The sequence below is a fragment of the Amphimedon queenslandica genome, unplaced genomic scaffold, assembly GCF_000090795.2.
Source record: "Amphimedon queenslandica unplaced genomic scaffold, v1.1 AMPQUscaffold_13479, whole genome shotgun sequence".
In the NCBI taxonomy this organism is placed as follows: Eukaryota; Metazoa; Porifera; class Demospongiae; order Haplosclerida; family Niphatidae; genus Amphimedon; species Amphimedon queenslandica.
Window position 1 is genome coordinate 24177 of NW_003546285.1, and position 5634 is coordinate 29810.

At 34.2% G+C, this 5634-nt stretch overlaps 2 pseudogenes; one reads left to right on the plus strand and one right to left on the minus strand.

Moving 5' to 3' along the window:
• Positions 1–60: 60 nt before the first annotated feature.
• On the minus strand, positions 61–2693 carry LOC100637246 (iron-sulfur protein NUBPL-like; annotated as a pseudogene).
• Positions 2694–3220: 527 nt separating this feature from the next.
• LOC109580735 (fibropellin-3 pseudogene) lies at positions 3221–5528 on the plus strand (annotated as a pseudogene).
• Positions 5529–5634: the final 106 nt, after the last annotated feature.

Consider the following 5634-nt stretch of genomic DNA (forward strand, 5'->3'; position numbering starts at 1 on the left):
AAAGTATACAAATCACATCAAATTGGTTCGTTTTATTTGTCTATAGTTGATGGGCTCCTGTTGATATAGAAAACTAACAATTTTTGTGTAAGAAATACAATTTGGCTTAAATATATATACTTTATCAACTACCCCATATATTCAGTGTAAATATAATAATCACACACATACAGTTCCTAAACTGCTTGTGTGGGAGGGGCTGGAACTACTATTCATACTACTGATGAATAGTAGTATGCCAAATTAGTAAATGCCAGTATGCCAGTAGTAATACTGGCATACTACTGATGAATAGTAGTATGCCAGTAGTAATTGCCACCTTCTGCAGAAGGTGGCAATAATTCCAGAACCCTCTCAGCTATATTCTTATATGAATTAGCCTGTATAATGAAATAGAACAACATTAATTAATTATTAAATATACCTGTGGACTATCAGGCCTTGATATAACTATTGGCTGACCTTTATCTGATAATTCACAAATATCACCATCTAATGGAACCAGACCTTTAGAGGAGAGAGAGAGGGAGAGAGAGAGAGAGAGAGAGAGGGAGAGAGAGAGGGAGAGAGAGAGGGAGAGAGAGAGGGAGAGAGAGGGAGAGAGAGAGGGAGAGAGAGAGGGAGAGAGAGAGGGAGAGAGAGAGAGAGAGAGAGAGAGAGAGAGAGAGAGAGAGAGAGAGAGAGAGGACAAAGGCACAAAGCAATTAAAAGAGAAATAAATGAAGTGGAGAATGAAAAAGAAGTGATCAATATTAATGATGACGTGTTGCTATAGTAACCTATTATGTCCACGCCCACATCTTTAGACAGTTTGTTAGCTCCTCCTACTTTACCAAACACGTTTGAATGATGTTTACAGTTAGGACACACATAACCACTCATGTTCTCTATAATACCATAAACCTAATGAACATGGAGACGAGAGAAATGATAGAAATTAAGAGATGCTTTAGTATTAAGCGACAAGTAAATGTTAGAATATGTGCGGGTTTGAAAAGAGAAAGGAAAGGGAATTATAGAACATGCAGATGCAAACGTAAAGATCTATAAGTATAGAAAGGAGATCAACAAAACAACATGCATATTGCTGTTTAGCATAATTTACAGCAATTTAGTTTAAGCTTACTGGTATGTTAACTTTTTTAAACATTTCAGCTCCTTTCCTAGCATCAGATAATGAGAGATCCTGTGGAGTCGACACTAAAACCACACCTACCAACAAACAAACAAACAACAACATGTACATGCATATACTGCAATAAATAAATAAATATAATATTAAACTAGGCGAATGTAAAACATTGAGGGGCGAGCAAAACGATTAACATTTTGATTAGCAATATATGATGTCAGTAGTGGCTATTAAAATAATGTTGAATGTCGATGTCAATACACTACTAAATGCAGAATTTGCAAGCATGGAAGGAATTTCATAGTTTCTAGCTTTGAGTGAAGAACCTCTGCAGTTATATATATCTAGGATGGAAGATGGTTGGTCTCAGAAGCCAGAAGGAGACTCCATTTGTTGTCTTTGGGTGTGACAAGACCATCTCTAGCATTTCTCCGTATTGGACCTCCTCGCTCTTTTCTCCTCCTCACGCTCATTACGAAGAAGTCGACGAGCTTCACGAGCATCTTCTTGTGAATTACTCATGCTTTAAGCTTCAGCTTCTCTTGTTTTTTGAATACTCTTGTCTCTTGAACTCCTCTCGTCCAGTGATTACTGAAGTTGCTCTTTGTTTTTGCACATGGTACCGTAATTATCAAAATTATCATTTAAAAATGTGTGATTATTATTTTTTTATAGATGCATAAATAGAGGTGACGTACGTGTACTAACAAACAAACAAACAAACAAACAGACATACTTGACTCGACTATGTGGGGCTTGCTTTTGCTCGCCCCAATTATTAATTATTGTTTAATTACCAGATATAGGTATATCCTCTGATATTGATAGTTGAGTTTCTCCAGTTCCAGGTGGCATATCAATCACTAATATATCCAATAGGCCCCAGGCCATGCCTCTTAACAACCTCCGTATTGCTGACATTACCTGTATAAATACATGTACATGTAATTAATTATTAATTATTATTAATTACCATTAATCCTCTCCAGACTATTGGCTCTGATTCTTCTACTAAGAAACCCATTGACATACTAATAAAATTAATAATAATAATAATAATAAATAATTTTTAAATAATAATAAATTACCATTTTACATTATAATATGTCAGTGGTATCATCTCAGTTGTCTTCTATGAAATATACTGACAATACACTGGAATATACTAATAATTATACTAACGTTTATCCAGTTCAGGTTGTCCTGAGAGGTTCATTAGACGTGGCAACGAGGGACCACACACATCAGCATCTAACAGACCGACCCTCAGCCCCTACTAATTAATAATTAATTAAAATAATAATTAATATGATTTTTACCTTCACATTTGCTAATGTCACTCCTAAATTAACTAAAAAATTAAAAATAAAATTAAAAATAAATAATATTATTTCTTTACCAGCTGTTGTAGATTTTCCAACTCCACCTTTACCAGAGGCAACGAGGATCACGTGATTCACACCTGGAATAGGCCATTTCCTTGTTACTTTCTCTGAAAACTTTCTTATAAAATAATTTAGAAACTTCATAAAAATTAACCCTTTGAATTCAAATGATTAGTTAACTATTCTAGTTATTAATAGTTATGAAAATCTGGAAAATGGCTAAAAATCAGTCCCAATTTTTACTTACATTTTCTAATACATATTGACATCCTTATGCTGTGTAAAAAGTTTGAGCTGATTCAGACTTAAATTATCAAGTTACGGTCATAGTTTTAAAATATGCCAAAATCAGAAAAATGCTTTTTTCCAAAAAATGGCTAAAAAATCACTTGCAATTTTTATTACATTTTCTGATAAATATTGATGTCCTTATACTGTGTAAAAAGTTTGAGCTGATTCCGACTTAAATTAAATTTTTCAAGTTACGGCCATTTTAAGAAATGTGCCAAAATCAAAAAATACCCTATACTATAATAGCTCTATTCTAGCCCATGCTTTTTTCAAAAAATGGCTAAAAATCACACCAATATTTATTACATTTTCTGATACATATTCACATTATAATGCTGTTTAGAAATTAAGTTTGAGCTGATTCCGACTTAAATTATTTTAGTTACAGCTATTTTAAGAAATAGGCCAAAATCTGAAAAATACAATTGTAATTGTATTGAGACTGTATTCACAGGAGAACTATGTGAGATTGACATTAACGAATGCAGTGATGGTACTAATACATGCTATGAGGGTAGCACCTGTGTCAACACTGATGGTGGGTATATGTGTGCTTGTCCTGGTGGAGTAACTGGTCCTTATTGTGATATTGATATCAACGAGTGTGCTGAAGGTGATCACGGCTGTACTCAAGGCTCTACCTGTTTAAATATATTCGGTGGTTTCGTGTGCTTGTGTCCAGCTGGTTTCAACGGCTCCCAATGCAACAAGGACATCAACGAGTGCCTCTCCCTCCCCCTCCCTTGCACTGGTACTGGTAACTGTACTAATACTATCGGTAACTACACCTGCTCCTGTTATCCTGGCTTTACAGGCATTAGATGTGAAAGTGATCTCAACGAGTGTGATACTACAGTCCCTATATGTAACACTGGTACTTGTATGAATATACATGGTAGCTACTCATGCATGTGCTCACCAGGAACTACTGGAGATCACTGTCAAACTGATATTGATGAATGCGCTGAGACAAATACGACTATTTGTAATAATGGAACGTGTCAGAATGAGTTTGGTGGTTACACTTGTAATTGTTTCAGAGGTTATACTGGAGTGGATTGTCTTATTGCGGAGCCTATTGATGATGATGAAGAGACCTCTCGACTCTCGTCTTTCTATTATAATATTAGCTGTTGTTGTTTTTGTGTTGTTGTTGTTTCTTGTTGTTGTTGTCGTTGGTCTGAGGATTGTAAGGAGGAAGAGTAGGAGAAAAGGGTCTTATTCACCAGCTGCTGTTGAGAGGGAATCTGAAGGGACAGTTGGCCAGCGTACTGATAGGGAAAGACTATTATAACATTATTTATTAATATTTAACTGTCATTTTCTTTTAACACAGCATTATTGTCACTTATAATTTATTTTTAATTTAAAAATCTTTTAAAATTACACAAATTTTTAAAGTTGCTCCAAAATTGAACCAATGTTACTGTACTAGTACATGGTTTTTGGCCAAATTTTGCCAAAAACGAAAAGGAAAATATTCTCCATTTTTATAATTTTTTCTGATGCATATGCATGTTCTCTAATTTTGATCAAAGTTCAGTTGACAATCTATTGCATGTACAGAATTGTACAGTGTATCTGAGTACATCCTTATCTAGCCTCACATAGCCAACCTTATCTATATCAATTAGTGTAAGTATCATAGTTCTAGTCATAGTAACTCTATACCAATAACAACATTAATAATAAACATAGTTTGAAACTAACAGTAACTATTCAAATAACAATGTTACTAATAATAAACATAGTTTGATACTATCAGTGATAATTCTAATTATAGAGATAGGGAAATTAGTACATGATGACAGCTCAGCTTTTATATAATATAGTTCATGCAGTCAATTAAATGAATCTGCAAGTATCAGTAAAAATGATAATGAACAGAACAAAATGAAATACTATAGACAATCATCCACTAACTAATTATTTACAATATTTATTTCTAATATAACTAGCAATAGATTTCTCTTTTATTGTATCCAGTGCTGTAGCTAATGATAACCAACTGGGACCTCCTTTCTCTCTCACTTTATCTTCTCCTCTTAACCAGGCAGACATACACTGTATCAGACATGGCTTGCATTCTCCATGATCCTTCTTAATAGCACTTAGAGTTTGAGAATATAATCCTAAATGAAGACCAAACCGATACCAGTTAGTATAATCAATGTGATTGGTTGATAATAGCTCTTCAATGATAATGTCAAGATCTATAAAAAATGATTGTGTCTATATAGTACACTATATTAGTACATACTATACCTAGCTTTATTATAGGTGCTGCTGTGCCACTGGCTATGGACTCATCAGGTATTTCAATCAATTTCTATGGTAGTAATAAATAGTAGGTCCCACAATATCAACCCAATGTATCAAACAGTTTGTGTGTGTTAATTCTTACCTTAATATCACGTCCTCCTAATAGTGACAGGTTACTAATATCTGATAATGATTCATCAGCTAGGATCTCTTTTAATTGTGCCTGTTTAATACCAGTAGTGCTTACGACAAAATCTTTTTTCTTGATACATGTAATACAAGATAGTACATCTTTTACACTATACACTGTCCTTTCTCTTGGTGTATTTACAGGATAGGCTAGTTCTTTAGGATCAATAACTAACTCTTTTACCTCTAGACTGGGACAGGATTCTTTATAAACACTCATTACTTCTCCTATTACATCTCTTATTTCAGACACCATATTGTCACTGTAACCTTTCTCACAGGACATCATTACTAGTACACACTGGCTCTCGTCCACAATCTCTACCAGTGATCCTACACCATGACCATTGAACCAATGAAGACCATTCTTCCAAA